Source organism: Chiloscyllium plagiosum, unplaced genomic scaffold, assembly GCF_037043375.1.
Source record: "Chiloscyllium plagiosum isolate Xiang-an unplaced genomic scaffold, Cpla_swu_hap1 HiC_scaffold_34, whole genome shotgun sequence".
NCBI lineage: Eukaryota > Metazoa > Chordata > Chondrichthyes > Orectolobiformes > Hemiscylliidae > Chiloscyllium > Chiloscyllium plagiosum.
Window position 1 is genome coordinate 44,316,402 of NW_028270172.1, and position 23,251 is coordinate 44,339,652.

Consider the following 23,251-nt stretch of genomic DNA (forward strand, 5'->3'; position numbering starts at 1 on the left):
TCCCTGCTTTTATAATCTGTCTATGACTGATAAAGGCAAGCACCCAAGATCCCTCTAATGCTCCTGGTGCCTTGCCATTCATTGAGTACTTCCTTCTCCTGTTTTTCTCCTAAAGTGCATCAGTTCACATTTATCAAGGTTCAATTCCATCTGCCATTGATTAGCCGATTTGGTCAATCTCTTTAAAACTGCCTGTAGTTCCATCTCACTGTCAACCACCTGGACAATCTTTGTGTCATCTGCAAATTTACTTATTATCCCCCCCCCCCCCCCCGCCCCCGTCACGATCTCACCTACAAAGTTACAAATCACACACCAGGTTATAGTCCAAACAGTGCTTCAAAAGCTGGTATTTCCAAATAAATCTGCTGGACAATAACCTGATGTTTGTGTGATTTTTAACTTTGTCCACCCCAGTCTAACACTGGCACCTCCACATCATTCTCATCTACATCATTTATGAAAATCACAAATAGTTAAGGGATCCAGCACTGACCCCTGTAGTATGCTACTGCTTACTTGGCTCCAGCCACAACATTCTTCTGCTCATACTCTCTGTCTCCTTTCACGAAGACTGTTTTGAATCCAACTTACCAAGCTACTATGGATTTCATAAACTTTTACCTTCTTTATCAGCTTTCTGTTTTGGGGCCTTGTCAAAGGCCTTGCTGAAATTTATGAGAGATGTCAGGCAAAGGGATTACAATTCAGTCCCTCCAATCTGTGAATTTACATTGAGCAGAGTTGGAGATTAAATAGAGGTTTTTATTTTAAAATCATCGAGGTTTTAAATAAATAAAGAGAAACCGTGTCTAATGGTAGAAGGATCGTTAACCAGACTTTGGAATTTATTGTTATATGTATTTTTACAAGAAAAATATAACAAAACATGTTCTAAGTCGCCCTACCTTAAGCCGAAATTAATGATGGAAGTCATGGTAAATTCATAAGTTACAAAGAGTAAATAGAAGACAAAGTTCATCAAAGTCCATTTAAAGGCTCCTGGTCTCAAAGCTAATTAAGAGACAATAGACACAGGTAGAATGAGAACAACATCCACAACAAGAATGACAGGACGGGCCAAAAACTGAAAAGCCGGGATGCTGCTCCATTGGGCCAAAAGCCTCTGAACAAAAATCACTGCTAAGAACACCACTTCAAAAAAAACGCTGAGCCATTGGATCATTGTGCCGAGGCAAGACTGCCACGCGAAACATCAGAACATCAAGAGCTGGAAACGCTCGCCAAAGATTACAGTTGAACTGGACTGCCGTCGAGACCACAAACTGCTCCATCAGAGACCACTTTGCAGGCTGAGACCAACACATTGGGAAAGACCACCACTTCGGACTGCCGGAAGCGACTGCTGCTTAGAAGAAACTCACGGCTGAACCTTTTAAATGAAGGAATAAATAATTAGATGTTGTCTATACTAATAGAAAAACATTAAAAACAGAAAAAGAAAAATAATAAAGGTGAATGGAATAGATAAGCTGCACTGCTACTCCACTGCTGCCTCATAGAGTGATGTGTTCAGTTTCAATTACAGCCTTGGAAAGGGAATTGGAAGATTGTTTGAAGGAGGAAATACTGTTCAAGTGTTGGGAAAGAACAGATTGGATTGCTCTTTAAAAGAAATGGCACAAGTGTGCGCAATCCTATTCTATGGCGACCTGCTGGAAGGTTCCCTCCATTCTGATATGTCAGAATTTCCCTTCTAACAGCACTGCTGGTGTACCTACATCACATGGTCTATATTGGTTCACCTTTTCTCGGGCAATTAACAATTGACAGCAATGCTCACATTTCATGAATAAGTTAAAATACATGTGAATTTATAAGAAATGTATCTGTTTTTCCTTAGTGTTAATTGAGAGAGAAGTATTGACTAAGATACCGAATGAATGTTCCTCATGCTGTCAAGGAATCTCTTCTCATTGCCAGCAATAGTTCTAAATGGATCACTGAAAATAAAATTAATTGTGATACATTATGTTAGTGCTAAAGGTCAACTGGTGATTGCTGTATGATACTATTTCCTGTCATGGGCTGCCAATTCTGCTGGTTCCCTCCCTGCTGGGTAATTATGCTGCTCCTACTTCCCTTTGCAGTGAGCTGACTTATAGAGTCAGAGATGTACAGCACAGAAACAGACCCTTTAGTCCAACCAGTCCATGCCAACCAGATACCTAATCTAGTTAGGCCAGCACTTGGCCAATATCCCTTTAATTCCTTCCTAGTCATATACCCATCCAGATGCCTTTTAAATGCTGTAATTGTACCACTACTTCCTCTGGCAGCTCATTCCATACACGCACTACCCTCTGCTTTAAAACGTTGCCCCTTAGGTCCCTTTTATATCTTTCCTCACTCACCTTTAAACCTATGCCCCTATTTATAGATTCCCCCACCCCAGGGAAAAGACTTTATCTACTTACCTTATCCATGTCCCTCGTGATTTTATAAACCTCTATTAGGTCACCCCTCAACCTCTGACACTCCAGGGAAAACAGCCCTAGCCTTTTCAGCCTCTCCCAGCAGCTCAAACCCTCCAATCCTGGCAACATCCTTATAATCCTTTCAAGTTTCACAGCACCTTTCCAATAGGAGGGAGACCAGAGTTGCACACAGTATTCCAAAAATGGCTTAACCAATGTCCTGTACAGCTGCAACATGACCTCCTATACTCAATGCACTGATCAATAAAGGAAAGCATACCAAACATCATCTTCACTATCCTATCTCCCTGCAACTGCACTTTCCAGGAATTATGAACCTGCACTCCAAGGTCTCTTTGTTCAGCAATACTCCCTAGGTAGGCCCTTACCACTAAGTGTATAAGTCCTACCCTGATTTGCCTTTCCAAAATACGGCATCCAGTCCTGGTGATTTCCTTTGTGTTTACCCAGGTATGCTGATGCTGTTTATCCTTACATGAAGATGGCTGTGCTACTGTTGTCCCCACACCCCTGCTAATCTGGCTGTGCTGCTTCCCTCTATACTGGGTTGGACATGTTTCTGCTATTTTCCTCTGCACTGGATTGACTATGATTCTGGTGTATCTTTTCTCTCACACTGGGCTAACTATAGTATCTCCAATTCCTTCAGTGCTGGGTTGCACATGTTGCTTTTGTCTCTCTCCATCACTCCCGATTGCCTCCATCCTCCTGCTGGGCCTACAATAATTGATTTACCTCCACAAATCACCAAAGGGCATTTCAGTGCATCTAAATTTATTATGAAAGTTAAACAAATTTGCATCTATCTCCATTGTTGGAATATCCCTACAAACTGACGTCACCAGAAACATGTTAAGGAAAAGATAATAATCTCAACACATTGCATGTCATGTTGCAACATTTAAAAAGATACTTGAATTGCTTCTGCATTCTAGATTAATTTGAGAATCGAAGTGTTCTTTTCAAAACAACTCAGGGAGTTAATAAGAAATTGGTGTCAGTTAGTGAAAACTAGTGAGTTAGAATCCACATCCATCAGAGATTTACCTGCACTTCCACACACATCATTTGCTGTTGCTCCCGATGCAGTCTCCTCTACACTGGAGAGACAGGTTGCCTACTTGTGGAACGCTTCAGGGAACATCTCCATGACACACGCACGAAGCAAACCCACCACCCCATGGCTGAACACTTTAACTCCCCCCCCACTCCCCCACGGACGTGCAGGTCCTGGGCCACCTCCATTGCCAAACCCTAACTCCGTGCCACCTGGAGGAAGAAAGCTTCATCTTCCACCTTGGGACCCTCCAACCACACGGGATCAATGTGGATTTCACCAGTTTCCTCATTTTCCCCTCCCCACCTTATCCCAGATCCAATCTCTTGAACTGTCCAACCTGTCTATCTTCCTTCCCACCTATCCACTCCACCTCCTCTCCGACCTCTCACCTTCACCCCCACCTACATCTACCTATCACATTCTCAGCTACCTCCCCCCCAGCCCCACCACTCCCTCCCATTTATCTCTCAGACCCCTTGGCCCACAAGCCTCAATCCTGATGAAGGGCTTATGCCCAAAACATCGATTCTCCTGGTCCTCGGATGCTGCCTGACTTGCTGTAATTTTCCAGTGCCACACCCTTGACTCTGATCTCCAGCATTTTGCAGACCTCCATTTTTCCTAGTTAGAATCCCATACCTTGGATGCTGAAAGAAAACTGACAAAGGAAACTTTTGATGTGAAAACTGTACATGTTGATCACTTAAATGCTCATAGAATAATCTTTAGATTTACGTACATGTAAATTTGAAAAAAATTATATTAGAATATTTGTGATATTTTCTTTCTGAAAATTAATTCATTTATTTTGTTCCTATTATAAGTGTGACCAAGTACCTATACAATTCTAATATTGCAGGGACAGATTCAATGCTGGTAGCAATGGTGTCAAAAGGTACACAAACTGTTGAGATTGACTATCCCTTTGTAAGAAATTCCATGGTCATCATTAATTTGTAAGGCTGCCCACCAAAAGATTGAAATCTCCTCTATTGTTTTCTCCTTTACAGCCACGCATTTTGAAATTTACATAATCTGTTCAAATTGTTTCCATAGTGACAGGATCCTTCTATTGTAGCTTACTTCTTTCCTAAAATATCCACATGCAGGAGTGATATCAGCTCTCTCTGACACCACTCTACACAAATAAATCTTAATTACAAATTAAAATAGAAATGGCCAGAAGTAAGTTGGGAGGTCATTTTACAGCTGTACAGGACATTGATTAGGCCACTGTTGGAATATTACGTGTAATTCTGGTCTCCTTCCGATCGGAAAGATGCTGTGAAACCTGAAAGGGTTCAGAAAAGATTTACGAGGATGTTGCCAGGGTTGGAGGATTTCAGCTATAGGGAGAGGCTGAACTGGCTGGGGCTGTTTTCCCCAGAGCGTCGGAGGCTGAGGGGTGACCAAAATTATGAGGGGCATGGATAGGATAAATAGACAAAAATCTTTTTCCTGGGGTCAGGGAGTCCAGAACTAGAGGGCATAGGTTTAGGGTGAGAGGGGAAAGATATAAAAGAGACCTAAGGGGCAACTTTTTCACGCAGAGGGCAGTACGTGTATGGAATGAGCTGCCAGAGGATGTGGTGGAGGCTGGTACAATTGCAACATTTAAGAGGCATTTGGATGGGTATATGAATAGGAAGGGTTTGGAGGGATATGGGTTGGGTGCTGGCAGGTGGGACTAGTTTGGGTTGGGATATCTGGTTGGCATGGACGGGTTGGACCGAAGGGTCTGTTTCCATGCTGTACACCTCTATGACTCTAAGTACTGACACATCTCTTTGCTCCAGAAGAGAAAAAATGGATCAATTTTACAACTATCTAATTACAAACTGACCTTCACCTTTTTGGAGATAACCTCCTTAGCTACCTTGGCTTTTGCCCGATATTCCTCAACAATCTGAATCCCTTAACATTCCTCATTGCCCCAGGACCTAACCAATCTAATCCCAGATTCTGTCACTATTTTCACTGACCCAATCTGCCTCAACCCTATTCACCTGATCCTACCCTGTTCTACAAGTTCTCAGTTTCTCTGATTGTCCATACCATTCCCTGATCAACCACTCATTGTTTACTTTCTTTCATCACTTTCTACTCTTCAGTCTTCCTTCTGTGTTAGATTTACTCTCTTCCCCATGCTACTTACATTCTCCTGTTCATTTACTCACTCTATACAGTGACAGCTCCCTCAAGTCCTTCCTTTCTCTGTTGTCTGTCAGACTGTCCTGCTTTCCTGTTTTCCCATATTCATTTTTCTGTTTTTATTTTACTGACCCAGTTTTTCCCAGTTTTGTTATCTTTCAGCAGTGTGCCTTTCCTGGCACATGTTTGAACTGATCCTGCTCCCTACAAAATCTGTTCTCTTTCCAACATTCTGCTCGAGTTTCACCTTGACAAGTCTTCAGACCTTTCTGCTCCAGCTTTTCTAAATCTCCACAGAACCCTTCGTTCGACCAAGTCCTGATTTCATATGACATCGGAGCAGAAATTAGGCCATTCAGCCCATCAAGTCTGCTTCGCCATTCAATCGTGGCTGATAGGTTTCTCAAACCCATTCTCCTGCCTTCTCCACATAACCCTTGATACTCAAGAACCTATCTATCTCAGTCTTAATTATATTCAATGTCCTGGCCTCCACACTCTTCAGTGGCAGTGAATTCCATAGATTCACACTCTCTAGCTGAAGAAGTTTCTCCTTGTCTCTCCTACCAATGGAAACATCTTTACGACATCCACTGTGCCCAGGCTATTCAGTATTCTGACACCATGGGCCCATATCTTATTCAGTAGCCTCCTGTATAGCACCTTGTCAAAGGCTTTTTTTGAAGTCCTGGCAGATAGCATCCTTTGGCTCTCCCTGGTCTAACTAGCTTGTTACTTTCTCAAAACGTTCCAGCAGATTTGTCAGGCTTGACCTCCCCTTGATGAAACCATGCTGACTTTGCCCTATTTTACCATACACTTCCAAGTATTCAGAAATCTTATTCTTCACAATGGATTCCAGGATTTTACCCACACCAAGATTTCCTGAGATTAGCAATCCCAAATGGCTCTCAGCACAGCTGGAAACTATTTGGTCAGTGCTTTCTTGATGGTTAATTTTGCTAACATTCTCCACATCTATTTTCATGCTCCATTTCTGCCTTGCACAAGCCCACCAATGGAACATCAACCATTAGACCATTCCATGTTGCCATTCAGAAAGGTTTTTACCTCATGGATAAGGATCTAGTGCACACACCCTGAGCACGAATCAACCCTTTTGATGACCTGACTGACAAACTTGCCGTCCAGATGTTGACTCATTACCCTTCATTAAAACCTGGCTATATATTTCACCATGTATCCTGCAATGACAACGCCGCACTTCTGATATATTGCCTCGGTTTCTCCACTCCCAGCAAATTGTTTGAGGACATATAGCTGGAATGCTGGGAAATCCTGTTAAATGCTGCTGGAAAGGCAGTAGTCACTGCTATTGATGATATGACTTCAGTCGGAGCTTTGACTGCAGCCTTCAGAAATTGGATGACACCTACTTGTGCTGTCATGGTAACTGAAACAATAACCATCAGATGTCCAGATCAACAAATGTCTTACTGGAGTTGGTCATCACCTCCACACTGGAAACATGAACTCCAAGTTATTTGGAAAACGCTGTGTCAAATTGATGCTGGACTGACCAAGTGCTCCTTGGTAATGATGCTGGACTGACCAGTGCTCCTTGGTAATGATGCTGGGCTGACCAAGTGCTCCTTGGTAATGATGCTGGGCTGACCAGTGCTCCTTGGTAATGATGCTGGGCTGACCAAGTGCTCCTTGGTAATGATGCTGGGCTGACCAGTGCTCCTTAGTAATGATGCTGGGCTGACCAAGTGCTCCTTGGTAATGATGCTGGGCTGACCAGTGCTCCTTGGTAATGATGCTGGACTGACCAGTGCTCCTTGGTAACGATGCTGGGCTGACCAGTGCTCCTTGGTAACGATGCTGGGCTGACCAGTGCTCCGTGGTAATGATGCTGGGCTGACCACTGCTCCTTGGTAACGATGCTGGGCTGACCAGTGCTCCTTGGTAATGATGCTGGGCTGACCAGTGCTCCTTGGTAACGATGCTGGGCTGACCAGTGCTCCTTGGTAACGATGCTGGGCTGACCAGTGCTCCGTGGTAACGATGCTGGGCTGACCAAGTGCTCCTTGGTAACGATGCTGGGCTGACCAGTGCTCCTTGGTAATGATGCTGGACTGACCAGTGCTCCGTGGCAATGATGCTGGGCTGACCAGTGCTCCTTGGTAATGATGCTGAGCTGACCAGTGCTCCTTGGTAATGATGCTGGGCTGACCAGTGCTCCTTGGTAATGTTTCTGGGCTGACCAGTGCTCATTGGTAATGTTGCTGGACTGACCAGTGCTCCTTGGTAATGATGCTGGACTGACCAGTGCTCCTTGGTAATGTTGCTGGACTGACCAGTGCTCCTTGATAATAATGCTGGGCTGCCCGATGCTCCAGCCAATGTAACAAGCATTTTATTGTGCATGCACATCAGCTTTTTTACTTTACACCACCGCATCAAAATCTTCATTTGAGTGTTATGCAGCAGTACTGAGTCCCCTCTGGTATCCTGACACCTGCAATATCCTGTCACTTGTTCGAAAGTACCCTTTAAAGTCCATTCAATGCCAGTATCTCTGCTGGTGCTGCGGGTTTGGGAACAAGTGTTAATGTTCATACTACATCCCAGTGCTCCTGGACTTTCATCTTTGCATAGCCAGGTTTTAGTTTGTGAAAAGAGAATGGCACAAAGGATAAAGTTGTAGTGAAGGGTAGCAGGAAATTCCTCTCTAGATGGATCATTTACAGCTTGTAAATTCATAGAGGTGGAGGGATGAGGGAAATTGAGAAGGACTTTATATGACCATACCATAACCTTTGATAGTTTTAACCCTGCTGTTGGTTACAGGCTCAGTCATGGCTGCTGAAGCAATAAAACAGAATCTCAGCCCCATCAATTGGTGCTGCTATGTTGCCCGTCTCAGAGACAATACTTCATACATAGGTGAAGATAGAGCGGAGACATTTAGAGCTCTATAAAACCACAATTCATTTATTAAGTACTTAAACAAATAACACACACTTGTAACTACTAGAGATATCTCAATCACTGTCTTTCACGACCCTGATTTCTATAATTAAACTCAAATGTTATTACCTGGGAGAGTTTACAGCTGGAGGAGAAAGTGAGGACTGCAGATGCTGGAGATCAGAGCTGAAAATGTGTTGCTGGAAAAGCGCAGCAGGTCAGGCAGCATCCAAGCAATCGACGTTTCGGGCATAAGCCCTTCTTCAGGAAGAGTTTACAGCTGGCCAGGCTGAAAGCTCTGCTCGATGTCATCACCACACCTCCTGCCGTAGGGTATCTTCTTACAACATTCATCTTTGAAGTGTTGTTATACAAAGGGATTTATTCAGGCTGTTTATACACAAATCTCTGTGCCAAGTACATGTCTAAGTTGGAATTATGGATGCGTGCACATGACCAATCCTGAACATTTTGTCCATATGTATGCCTTCTTTGGACTTGTCCATGCACGTGAGCAGTCCCAAATACATACATTATCTGATGAAACCAGGAACTGCTGGCTCTCTGCAGTTTTAACTCTTAGCAGATCTGACTGACTCAGTGTAATTCCATTTATATAGCAGTCCATTGTTCAGCCTCTTATCAGTTCCTGTTATCTTCAGCCTTATCCAACAGCTGCTTCCATTTAATGCAGCACCTTGTCACACAAGAGAGAGAGGGAGGTGTGTAGGTACATGTTGGTGCAGTCCATTTGGTTAAGATGCCTGCCATGGGGGATCCAAGATGGCGGCGACCCAGTAAGACTGAGTCTATAGTGCTCCTCCCAAGACTTGGGCACAGTGGGTCACCTACCCCCTACCAAGCTCACCAAATCATTTATAAATCATTTATAATAGTTTAGTAACTGAATTAGTGGTGTAATATTACATTTAAGCAACTTTATCCTAAGTTAAAATGACTAAAGGGAAGGGAGCCCGCAGCTCTCAGCAAGCAGGAACCCCTCCCCCACACTCTCCAACTGCAGCAGAGGCGTCCACAGCCGCCCCGGGGGACTTACCTACAGTAGCAAGCCTTGCAGAAATGCTTTCCAAGCTTGACTCGAAGATCGATGCCTTTATCGTCGAATCCAGGAATCGTTGGGAGTCGCTGTCGGCCGCGCTGAAGAAGCACGACCGTGAAATTGAAGAAATTCAACGCCGAGTCGGAGGGGCGGAGCTAAAGGCCGCGACCTCCGAGACAACCGCTCAATCGGCCGTGGATCAGGTCCGGACTCTCGAGCAGCGAGTCCGGACCTTGGAAAATCATATTGATGACCTCGATAATCGAGGTCGTCGAAAAAATATTCGTTTGCTGGGCCTTCCCGAACGGGAAGAGGAAGGCCAGCTTACAGCATTCCTGGAGCAGTGGCTGCCACAACTTTTAAATCTGCAAGCTGGATCAGGCCAGGTAAGGGTGGAATGGGCCTACCGGGTAGCAATACGCGGGCCTGGCTCGAACCAGCGCCCACGCCCGGTCCTGTTCCGGCTGCAGAGCTACAGGGAGAGGCAGATACTCCTAGAAGCCTCTAGAAATCTCGGAAAAGACCCCCAAGCTATGATCTACAAAGGATCCAAGATCATGCTATTTCAGGACTTTTCCCCGGCTCTGGTTCGAAAAAGGAAGGCATTCGACGAGGCGAAGAAGCGTTTAAGGGACTTAAATGTACAGTACTCCTTACGCTACCCAGCGATGTTACGCTTTAACCATGAAGGATCTGTATATAACTTTGGATCACCAGAAAAGGCTAAGGAATTCTTGGACTCTCTTAGATAAACTGTAGGACATAATGGATGTTGGTCTGCCTTCCCCCCCCGTTTTGGTTTATATCCCCTCCCTTTTTTTTTCTTACCTTATTGCTTAATATTATTATGGGGGGTGGGGAGAGGGATTTGATTTTCTCCCCCCCCCTTGGAGTTGTTTTCTGTTATTATTTTATGTATATATGAGGGGTGTATGTATATGTGTGTGTGTGTGTGTGTGTGTATGTATGTATGTATATATATATATATATATATGTATGTGTATGTATATATGTGTATATATAAGTTGGGGGATTTGGTTAATGTTGGTGGGGGGAGGTGGTTACCTTATTCGATTTTATCTCTGTCTTTAGGAGCGGGGTTGTTTTTCCCTTCGTTATCTTGTATTATCATATTTAATTATTATTTGTTGAACTGGTAATTTTATAGTTATATGTTTATATATGGTATTAACATTACCAAATATACCCAGGTGTTGGTAGGGGTGGGGGTGGGGTGCTCACTGTTAACTCTAGCTTTGTATTATATTTGAATTTTCCTCACTTTATTGAGGAGTGCCTGGGTCAAGGGTGGGGCATTGGTTGGGAGAGGATATGAGGGATTTTTGGAGAGGAAGTGATGCCCCCTGGGAACAAGGGGGAAAGTCTCCACTTAGATACGTTTTATATTTTTTTTATTTAGAAATAGTTTTTTACTGTATTGTTGTGGGTGTATTAAAGAGGGTTTATTTTTGTAAATTTTACATGTTCCATGCTCGGGATGTTCTGGATAGGGTTCCCCCTCCCGAGGGGTCTCGGATTGGCCCAGAGGATTATGGTTGATCAATCGGTTAAGTGGTGCACCTGGAATGTCAAAGGGAGTAATTCGCCACTTAAAAGGAAGAAAATATTATCAAATCTTAAGAAGGAAAGAGTTGATATAGCTCTCCTACAGGAGACGCATCTGTCAGATAAAGAACACTTGAAATTACGACAGGGCGGATTTGATCAGGCCTTTTTTTCTTCTTTTAGCTCAAAAAGCAGGGGAGTTGTTATTCTTGTTCGGAAGAATTTCCCTTTCAAAATCCTAAAGCAGATAAAAGACGAATCTGGACGATATATCTTGATTAAAGCTCTCATAAATGGAGAGGAATATGGGATTTTAAATTTGTACTGCCCCCCGGCACACCCCTTTAAATTTATAACAGAAGCCTTCTCAAAATTGATGGCTTTTGATGCCCGTCATATAATTATAGGGGGAGACTTTAATTGTATTATGGATCCGGAAATAGACAGGATTCCCAAGAGTACTGCAGGAGTATCTCCCAGATCTAGACAATTGATGGATCTGAACAAAGAATTAGGATTAGTAGATGTATGGAGATGTCTTCATCCACAGGGTAGAGATTTTTCTTTCTACTCTAATCCACATAAATGTCATACCAGAATTGATATGTTTTTTGCCCCCTCAATTTTTTTAAATTCCATATCATCCTGTAAAATAGGTAATATAGCAATTTCTGACCACGCTGCTGTATATATGGAAACTAAGGCGAGGAACAGTGGGACATCCCCTCGGCATTGGCGTATGGACCCCTTCTTAATGAAAGATAGTAAATTTGTAAAGTACTTCTCTCAAGAATTTAAAACTTTTTTAGAAATTAATTCAGGTACAGCTAGCAACCCGTCAATGATGTGGGAGACCATCAAAGCTTACACGCGAGGCTTGATCATCTCCTACTCAGCGACCCAGAAGAAATTAAAAGGAGAACAACAGCGTTTGCTTGAAGCCCGCTTAAAAGCGGCTGAAACAGCATACACTGATAGACCCTCTATTATTAAATTGCAAAGGATTACAGCTCTTAGGACAGCTCTAAATACTACACTTACTCAAACGGCTAAGAGGGAAATATTATTTGCAAAGCAAAGATTATATGAATATGGCGACAAACCGGGTAGATACTTAGCATTTCTTGCAAAGAAAAAAAAGGCCCCTCAGACGATTATGTCTATTAAGGAAAGTACGGGTATTTTGACTCATGATCATAAAAAGATTAATGCGACCTTTAGAAAATTCTATTCTGAGTTATATAAATCACAGGATTGTGAAGATAGGGCGAAGAGGATGCAGTCATTTTTAAAAAATTTGACTTTTCCAGACCTAACTCCGGAACAAGTATCGGTCCTAAATGCTCCTCTTACACCCCAAGAAATAGTTGATGCAATTAGGCACCTTCAAAATGGTAAGACGCCGGGCCCAGATGGCTTTCAAGCTGAATTCTATAAAGAATTTACAGAAATACTGGTTGGTCCACTTATGGACATGTATAACTATGCATATAGTCAGGGCTGTCTCCCGCCTTCGCTGAAAGAGGCAAATATCTCTCTTATCCTCAAAAAAGGAAAGGACCCAGAAGATTGTACATCATACAGACCAATATCCTTGCTAAATGTAGATTTTAAAATCCTCTCTAAAACGTTAGCACTGAGATTAGAAAGGATACTGCCACATATTATAAAGGAGGATCAGACGGGGTTTATTAAGGGCCGTAGATCATCCAATAATGTTAGAAGGGCTCTGAATATGATTCAAGCTTGTCATCAGGGAAAGATACCAGGAGTAGTGGTTTCATTAGACGCGGAAAAGGCATTTGATAGGGTCGAATGGTCATATTTGTTTTCCACATTGGAGAGGTTTGGTGTTGGACAGGTGTTTACCAAATGGATCTCAACATTGTATAGTGACCCCAAAGCAGTTGTGGTTACCAATGGATTAGGCTCGGATAGCTTCAGTGTGGGTAGGGGCTGCCGTCAGGGATGTCCCCTCTCGCCATTGTTATTCACGCTAATAATTGAACCACTAGCAGAAGCTATACGAGCTGATCCTAATATAGTGGCCCCAAGGATTGGTACAGGTAAACATAAAATTACCCTTTATGCAGATGATGTTCTTCTATTCCTCAGTAACCCTTTGATGTCCATACCTCGCTTAATCCAAGTTATTAATACATTTAGTGCATTCTCAGGCTATAAAATTAATTTTTCAAAATCGGAAGCTATGCCAATGGGTGGCCTTGCTGTGATACCCCGCTTAGCGGACGGTTCCCTTTTTCCCTTTCGCTGGTCCCTGGAGGGTTTCTTATATTTAGGCATTTTTATTACTCCAGTATTTGGTCAGTTGTATAAGGCTAATTTTGTGTATTTATTGGAAAGGATAAGGCAGGACCTCCAGCGATGGGGAGACCTACCAATTTCCTGGCTGGGTAGAATAGCATTAATCAAAATGAATATCCTGCCCCGTCTCCTATATCCTATGAGAATGCTTCCGGTGATGCTGCCGAGGACGGCTTTATGTAAATTATACGGCTGGCTGAGTTCCTTTATCTGGAACCATAGGCGACCCCTCATTAAGCTGAAGAAGCTACAGCTTCCACAGGCAAGGGGTGGATTGGACTTCCCAGATTTTAGGAAATATCAATTAAGTTCCCTATTAAGTTATATAGCTGATTGGGTCTTGTCTGATCCACAATCAATCTGGTTGGACATCGAGGCTTCTCAAGTAAAATACCCACTTATTAACCTTTTATTCTCAGACAAGAGGAAAATCATTACAGATCACTGTAAAAACCCTATAATACTGAATACAATCAAGGCTTGGAATATAATGCGGCAAAATGAGGGTAATTCACATAAAACATCCCCCTATGCACCGATAGTGGGAGCATGGGGATTCCAACCGGGGTTAACAGATGCCACTTTTAAACTCTGGAGAGCCAGGGGTATCTCATGTCTCGGGGATTTATTTAAAGATGGGGTCCTGATGTCTTTCGGACAGCTGCGTCAGAAATTCGGATTACCCAATGGAGACCTCTTTCGATACTTCCAAATTCAAGATTTTATACAGAAGAAGACTACGTTATTAGATAGTCTTTATAAATCCGATAGAGAATGTAGTGTCCTACGACCAGTGGGGGTATCTTCCGTCAGTAATATTTATCATTTGCTACATGATGAAGTATCGGGAGATATGGATAATCTGCTTAAAACATGGGATCAGGATCTGGGACTAGAAATCTCCACAGAAACGTGGAATGATATCTGGGAAAATGCTAGAAGAATTACTATTTGTAACAGAACCCAGGCTATCCAGCTGAAGATACTTCATAGGGCCCATATAGCACCGGTTCGATTGACAAAATTTAAGGCAGGAGCATCTCCAATGTGTCCTAAATGCAAAATAGAGGTGGGCACTCTTGTACATTGCTTATGGACCTGTCATAAGATCCGTGGATATTGGACTAAAGTAGCAAGTACCCTGACAGAAATTTTAGGAACGGAAATAAAAGTGGACCCCGTATCTCTCCTCTTGGGCTTTTCGAACTTTCCCTCCCTGGACACGTACGGGAAGAGACTATTTTCTATTCTTTCTTTCTGTGCAAGGAAAAATATTTTGATGAACTGGGTGGCGGAGGGCCCCCCTGGACTTTCAAATTGGCACAGACTAATTATGGAATGTATTCCCCTTGACTTCCTTACAAATATGGTGCACCGAAAGACCGAATTATTTTATAAAATATGGCAGCCCTTTTTGAATTACATAAATACAGATATTTCGGCTATCCTAACAAGGGCTTTTATTTAATTGAGACTACGAACCTGGCTGGTCCGCGGCCCCTCGGGGGAGGAATCCCGCACGAATACGGGTTTTATCATATCTGATGTTAACACATCCCGAGCATGTAAGAGACTTAAATATACACCCTGGTTAGTTGTAGGTTAGATTAGTAGATAGTTGAGTTTTGTCTGTTTGTTTTTTTTTGTTGTTTTTTTTTGGGTTTTTTTTTGTTGTTTTGTTTTGGTTTTTTTTGTTGTCAAATTTTGGCTATTGTATATTTGAGCTAATTGTATATCAATGTTTATATCTGAGAGTTTTGTTTATTTTTGTAAACTTGTAAAAATGTTAAATTTCTAATAAAAATATCTATATAAAAAAAAAGATGCCTGCCATGGTCGAATTCCTGACAGTGCATGCAAACAGGCAACAGTGGGTGTGAGACTTGCGGCAGTGCTTAGTGTGAGGTGAAGTGAAGCTGTGAATGTGAGGTATTGGTCTCCATTATTGGTTGGCTAATGAAGGACAAGTTGTGAATTGAACAGTGTGTCAAGCTCATGGTTTATGTGGTAGGAATTGACATTCAAAGGTGACTCTTTGTAAGGTCGTTGAAAATCTTGCAGCGCTGCATCTAATTTCTTGGGGTCACAATGCTTCATTGACTGCAGCAGTCAGTTTCAGTCATTGCCTTGTCAGGATTGTTATGGAAGGTTGAAAAATGTGGTGCTGGAAAAACACAGCAGGCCAGGCAGCATCCGAGGAGCAGGAGAATCGACGTTTCGGGCATAAGCCCTTCTTCCTGAAACGTTGATTCTCCTGCTCCTCGGATGCTGCCTGGCCTGCTGTGTTTTTCCAGCACCACATTTTTCAACTCTGGTACTCCAGCATCTGCAGTCCTCACTTTCTCCTTGTTATGGAAGGTCCCCAGTCCACGGCTGATAAAGAACATCTTTCTTTGTGTCTACCTGCTGCTTCTGAGACCCTTGAAACATGCACTCTAACCGGTTACACTATTAGACAGTGTTCTTCCTGATCAGATTGCCTTGTCCAAGCACATCCTGTTCTTGCTGACACCAAGGCGTACTTGTCCTTTAGCAAGTGAGCTGGGTTTAAGTTGTGTAAGCTAGTTTTAAATGGTGCGAGCCGTGCTGTGCTGAGAAATGCTGTCACAGGTTTATAAGCTGCAGTCCGCCAAGTGTCATCATTCCGTTTAGCAGGCAGCATGAAGTGTGTGTGCTGACTGTACCGGTTTTTATATTACCCTGTATTAGGAGGAAGGTTGATCATGCATTACAATCCCCAGGCTTGGTTTAGGGGGGGCTCCAAGTAGAAAAACTTGTGGGTTATTTTCAAGTTGGTAGGCTGTTGGAGTCAAGGATGCTGCAAAGGTCAGTGCTGGGATTTGTAATTTATATTAATAATGTAGATAAAAGGATCAAGAGTAAATCATCCAAGTTTGCTGATACAGAATGCTTGAAGGGAATGCACGCAGTGTAGAGGATAAAAGAGAATAATTTTCTGGGAAAGGGAAAGTAAGCTTGGATTTGTGTGTGCAGTTAAATATCTCAAATCCTCTTTGCAGTTTTACCCAGATAGGTTTGAAGCCAAGTGAAGAAATGTTTAATCAGCAGAAGGTTTCCTTGCTCATTGTTTCACCTGATGCCACTAGACTTCATGCTGTCCAACGTCAATGTTGAAGCATGCCTTGGAGCGCTATGGAGTGTTTCTGGAGGTATTTTGAACATCTGCATGTGGCAGAGAATGTTGTTGCATCCTCTTGAGCGCAGAAAAGGGGTGGCCAATTCTGGTTCAATGGCATTGGCCAGCTCCACTTCCCATTGGTCCCTTGATGTCCCAAACGGCTCCTTGCACAAAGATCTGGATGAGACAGAGAAGTTGCACAGATGATGCCATCGATATAGCAGAGTAAGGGTTGTGTGTGGGGTCGTTATTCTCTCTCTCTCTCTTTCTCTTTCTCTCTTGCTGGGCTTCATCTCCATCCATTAGACACAATGGGAGTGGCGGAGTGGGCTCGTCAACTCTGTCAGTTGTTCTTGTTCTTCTTTCTCTTTGTTTTTGATGTCCTATGCCACTATCCTTCCATATCCATTACTCATCAGTTATTTTGTGGCCCTTTTGCTCTTCTCTGTACCTTTGCCATTCAGCAGTATATGTGCTAATATTTGTATTTTTGTAAGCCCTTTGATTTAGTTTTTGGCTGTTCCATATCTTTTTAATTGCCCATGGCTGCTTTCTCTATGAAGTGGAGCTTTTCCCTTGCAAGGCTATAAACTGGTTTTGTATTGTGTTAAATGTTTCTTCTTTTATTGGGAAAATATATTTTTATGAATAAAGTACCTTTATGAACATACAGAGTTACTGTAGCTAATCTGTACAGTCTTTGTGCATCACAAACAAATAAACATTGGTATTTATGTCGGACAATATTTACATACATTTGATACACCAAGATGGTCTGATAAAGCGAACAGACCTTCATTATACTCCACTCCCGAGCATCCCAGATGTCCATCTATTTCGAACAATATGGTGCTTTTCCTCCCTGTCTTCCAGACATCCCTCCACCACACCACCTCCATTCCTAGTTTCATTGCTCTAAACATCCCCTCCAAATGCAACAAAGACAGAGTCCCCCTTGTCCTCACCTACCACCTCACCAGTCTCTGCATCCAATGCATCATCCTTAAACACTTCTGCCAACTCCAACTGGACTCCACCACCAAGAACATCTTCCCCTCCCCACCCCTCTCTACCTTCCACAAGGACCATTCCCTTTGACAGTCCTTATTTACGCCACTCTCTCCACTGACCCCTCCCTCCCAAAACTCCCAGGTACCTTACCCTGGAACCGGAAAAGATACAAAACCTGCTGGTACAACACCCCCCTCAACTCCATCCAGGGCCCCAAATAGTCCTTCCGGACAGAGGTTCACCTGCCTCTCATCCAACCTAGATTACTGCATCGGGTGCTCCTGATGTGGTCTTCTCTACATCGGGGAGACCAAACGTAAACTTAGGGCACGTTTTGCCAAGCATCTCAGCTGGGTCTGCAGGGGCCGACCTGAACTCCCAGTCACCGCCCATTTTAATTCCCCTTCCCACTCCCTTTCCAGCATGACCATCTTTGGCCTCCTCCATTGCCACAATGAACCAAACTGCAAATTGGAGGAACAGCACTTCATCTTCCGCCTGGGCAGCCAACAGCCCAGAGTACTCATCATTGAGTTCTCCAATTTCAAATAACCTACCTTTCCAGCCTCTCCCCCTCTCTTCCCCTCCTCCCTGCCACCAACTGGATTCATTCCTCCCATTGACCAACCAGGTCGTACCCTCTACCTGTCTTCACCTATCCCCACTTCACCACCCAGCCCCCGCTACTGCTTTTATCTACAGCTCCCCTGAAACCCATGGGCGGCACGGTGGCACAGTGGTTAGCACTGCTGCCTCACAGCGCCAGAGACCCGGGTTCAATTCCCGCCTCAGGCGACTGACTGTGTGGAGTTTGCACGTTCTCCCCGTGTCTGCGTGGGTTTCCTCCGGGTGCTCCGGTTTCCTCCCACAGTCCAAAGATGTGCAGGTCAGGTGAATTGGCCATGCTAAATTGTCCATAGTGTTAGGTAAGGGATAAATGTAGGGGTATGGGTGGGTTGCGCTTCGGCGGGGCGGTGTGGACTTGTTGGGCTGAAGGGCCTGTTTCCACACTGTAAGTAATCTAATCTAAAAGTCCTGAAGAAAAGACATACCCAAAATGTTGACTTCTCCACCTCCTAATGCTGCCTAGCTTGCTGTGTTCTTCTGGTCTCCTACTTGCCCCCATTATTCTTTGGCAGAAAAACCTTAAATGGTGGAGCTGCTGCCCCAAGCTCTGTGTTGCTCAGCATGCATTCCTGAACCTTGGAATGAGCCAGTCTACAACATTCGGTTGGAGGTCAACACTTTGCACTGAAGAGCAACAGGTTTTAGGCAGATCAAAGAGTGCCTTTTACTGAGTTAATGGCCTCATGGGCCCAGTCAATGTTGCTCTCAGTGTGTGTCCAAGGGAACAGACCATAGAGTACAGAGTCCTGGGTCACAGAGCTGCTCAGGATGAGCCTCAACAAAAACCAGTGCATCTCTCTGCAGACCCTCTTTGCAATAGCACATTCCAGAAGGAACTGTATGACAGTCTCTTTTCCCCCCACCATAACCACTTCGAGGGCAGTGTGCAGTGGCACAGAGTTCAAGTGTACATGAAGGATCTCACAATTAATGCCCTATTCACCATCAGCTAAGCAATGTCTTGGTGCTTGCTGATGAGGCATTTTGCCAAATGACTGACATTCTGCTCAGGGAACCACCCAATAGGCTCTACACTCTTCTTTTCCCACAGGGTCTTGAGGATGTTCCATGCTGATCATTTCCTGATGGACTTATAGTTTAAAGGTGTCTTCCTTTACAATTTTTTTCCACAAGAGACAGATGATACAGAATGGTCCAACTTTTTGGAATGTTTCACGGAAAAAAGGCCAGGCCCATCCTTCATAACACCAGGAACAGGTAGAAACTTAGCACATAGTGACACCTGGTGTTTGTGTGCAAAGTGTCTATGCGCAGCTTGATACAACCACAAGCAAAAGGTGGCCATCAGGCTGATGCTGGCATTAAGGATGTTCATTCTCCTGACTTATTCAGAGCTTTACGTATGGTGTATCTTCAGACACAGTCCATCTTTGATGTCCAGTTGAAGTGGATGATGGCTTGGGTGACTGCTGTGGCTCAGGGGAATAGGCCAACACCAAGATTACCCCTCACCTGTTAAATTTTTTTTAGACATGCTCCACTGTGCTTCAGTTGTTTCACCCATCAGTAGATTATCCAAAATTTACAGTTCGGAGTTTCTGTCTCATTTTGTTAGTTAATCTTACCTAAATCTAAAACTCTCATAGCTGATTTATCATTTTCACTTTCAAATGCTACTTTGAACTCGATAATATTATGATCATTATTTAATGAATGTTCACTCACAATTAGGTTACCAATTAAATCTGGCTCGTTACTCAATCCAATATTGCTTGCCTTCTTGTTGCATCCAGGACATACTGCTCAAGGAAACTATCCCTGACATATTCCAGAAATTTCTGATGGGGTGCCTGTCTACCTCCCTCAACTTACGTTAACGTTAAAATGCCCCAATAATACTAAACTAGCTTTGCTGCGCACTTTCCTAATTTCTGCATTTATACAATCGAGTCCATAGCTGCTACCAGGGTGTCTGTGTACATACCTCAGGTGTGCAGAAAGATTTGTAGCTCAGGTGTCGGTTGTTGTGGTTGTGAGTATGTTTGCTGGGCTGGGAAGTTGATTTGCAGACATTTCATCCCCTGTCTAAGTGACATCTTCAGTGCTTTGGAGCCTCCTGTGAAGTGCTGCTGTACTGTGTCTTCTGGAATTCATTTGGTTCCGTTTCTGCGGTTCCCGGTAGCCAGTTCCAGTTGTTCATTGTAATGGCCAATATATTGGGTCAAGGTCTATGTGCTTGTTGATGGAGTCTGTGGCTGAGTGCCAGGCTTGTGGAAATTCTCTGCCTGTCCTCTGTTTGGCTTGTCCTATGATCATTGTGTAGGCCTAGTCAAATTTGTGGTCCTTGTCCTCTGTGTGTGTGCAACTAAGGACAGTTAGTTGTGGTGTTTAGTGGTTAGTTGGTGTTCATGGATGCAGATTGCTAGTTGTCTGCCAGTTTGTCCTGCATCCACAGACAAACAACGTGACAAGGACGTGCCACGACCTAACACACTAGCCACATTACCTTATATAAAAACGTCTTTGAACTGACAGCCAGACTTCTCCAACCACTGGGATTCATGACAGCCCATAAACAGACAACCATGCTCAGGAAACAACTCACCAGAACAAAAGATGCTGTACCCATCATGTACAAGACAAACATAATTTACAAATTCCATGCAAAGACTGCACACAACAATGTAGGAGAAACTGGCAGACAACTTGCAATCCGCATCCATGACCACCAACTAGCCAGTAAATGCCATGACTAACTGGCCCTAGTAACCACACACACAAATGACAAGGACCACAAATTTGACTGGGACAACACAACGAACATAGGACAAGCCAAATATTGGACGGCCAGAGAATTTCTAGAAGCCTGGCACTCAGCCACAGACTCCATCAACAAGCACATAGACCTAGACCCATATACCGGCCACGACAACTAACAACCAGAAGCAGCAGGAATGGAACCAAATAAATTCCAGAAGACACAGTACAGCAGCACTTCACAGGAAGCTCCAAAGCACTGAAGATGTCACCTAGACAGGGGACAAAATGTCTGCAAATTAACTTCCCAACTCGGTGAACACACCCACAACTATGTATACAGACCTATTATAGTTTTAGATCCTTTATTGTTTCTCAGTTCCACTCATACAGTCTCCGATGAATGCTTTCCCCTCATTGCATCTTCCTTAACCATAGAATTCATTTTGTTTCTTATCAGTAGAGCTCCACTACCTCTGCCATTTTACCATTTCGTTTCTCCAGTGTAGGGGAGACTACATTGTGAGCAGTGAATGCAGTAGACTAGATTGAGTGAAGTGCAGGTAAAGTGCTGCTTCACCTGGAATATATTTTTTGACCCTTGGATACTGAGGAGGGAGAAAGTAAATGGTCAGGTGTTACACCTTTGGTGGTTGCAGGGGGAGGTGCTGTGGTCGGGGAAGTGTTTGTGAGTGAAGGAAGAGTGGACCAGAATATCCTGGAGGGAATGGTCCCTGTGGAAGGCGGACAAAGGAGGGGAGGGGGCAATGTGTCTGGTGATAGCTGGAGGTGGTAGAAGTGGTGGCTGATGATCTTCTGGATATGGATGCTGGTGGGATGTTGCAGGAGGGTGAGGGCGGAGGTCCGGGAGATGGGTCAGACCCGATTGAGGGTCCTGTCCACAACGATGCAGGGGAATCCTCGTTTGAGGAACAAGGTGAACATTTCGGAGGCTCCCTTGTCAAAGTTGGCCTCATCAAAACATATGCAATGGAAACGGAGGAACTGGGAGAATAAAATGGAGTCTTTATAAGAAGCAGGTTGTGAGGATGTATAGTCCAGATAGCTGTGGGAGTCGGTGGGTTTATAGTGGACATTAGTGGCCAGTCTATTCCCAGAAATGGAAACAGAGATATTGGGGAAGACAAGGGAAGAGTCAGAGATTAACCAGATGAAAGTGAGGGCAGGGTGGAAATTGGAAACAAAATCGATGAACCTTTCCAATTCCAGGCAAGAGAGGGAAATAGCACTGGTGATACCATTGATATATTGGAGAAAGTGTTGTGGGTGGGGCCTGGAATAGGACTAGAACAAGAATGTTCCTCATTCCCCACGAAGAGACAGGTACAACTGGGGCCCGTGCAGATACCCATGGCCACCCCCTCTGCCCTGAAGAAAATACGAGGAGTTAAAAGAGAAGTTGTTCAGGGTGAGCATGAGCTCGGCCGGGCAAGGGAGGGGAGTGCGAGGGTGGGGATGGTTCAGTCCTTTGCTCCAGGAAGAAGCAGAGAGCTGTGAGACCACCCTGGTGCGGGATGGACGTTTAAAGGGATTAGCAAAAAGAGGAGACGGCTGGAGCCTGCAAACTGGAAATTGCAAAACGTGTCAGAGGAATCGCAGATGTATGTGAGCTGGGACTGGACCAGGGGAGAAATGACTGAGTCAAGGTAGGAAGAGGTGAGTTCTGTGGGGCAGAAACAGGCAGAAACAATGGATCTGCCCGGCAGTTTGTTTGTGAATTTTTGGAAGGTTTTAGAAGTAAGCTGGGGGACTATCAGCTCAGAGGCAGTGTGGGTGGAGATCACCAGATGAAATGAGGTTGGTGACTGTATTTGATACAATGGTCAAACGTGCCATGATGGGGGTCCTGGTCCAGGGGGAAATAGAAGAAGGTATCTAAGAGTTGGCGCTCAGCCTCTGCAAAGGAGAGGGCAGGACGACAAACAACAACAGCACCATCCTTAATGGCAGGCTTAATAACAAAGTCAGGTTTGAATCTAAACACATGGCTGCTGTATCATAATATCCAATTTCAATTTGTGCCTGCAGCTCATTTAATTTGTTCCTTACATTCCAAGCATTTGTATATAGATCTCTTATTTGGGCCATACACTGTAATCTGTCCCTTAGTATCGATGCTTTATTTACCTGTTTGTTACTTAGATTAGATTCCCTACAGTATGGAAACAGGCCCTTCGTCC

The 23,251-nt window shown here is 43.9% G+C and overlaps 1 long non-coding RNA gene across 1 annotated transcript in view; it reads right to left on the reverse strand.

Moving 5' to 3' along the window:
- Positions 1 to 811: 811 nt before the first annotated feature.
- The window catches only part of LOC148141156 (uncharacterized), a 62,447-nt gene continuing 40,007 nt past the window's right edge, over positions 812 to 23,251 (reverse strand). Inside the window, exon 2 of the long non-coding RNA XR_015752900.1 lies at positions 812 to 1,393. This is a non-coding gene — a long non-coding RNA (uncharacterized LOC148141156). The remainder of the gene's footprint in view (positions 1,394 to 23,251) is intronic.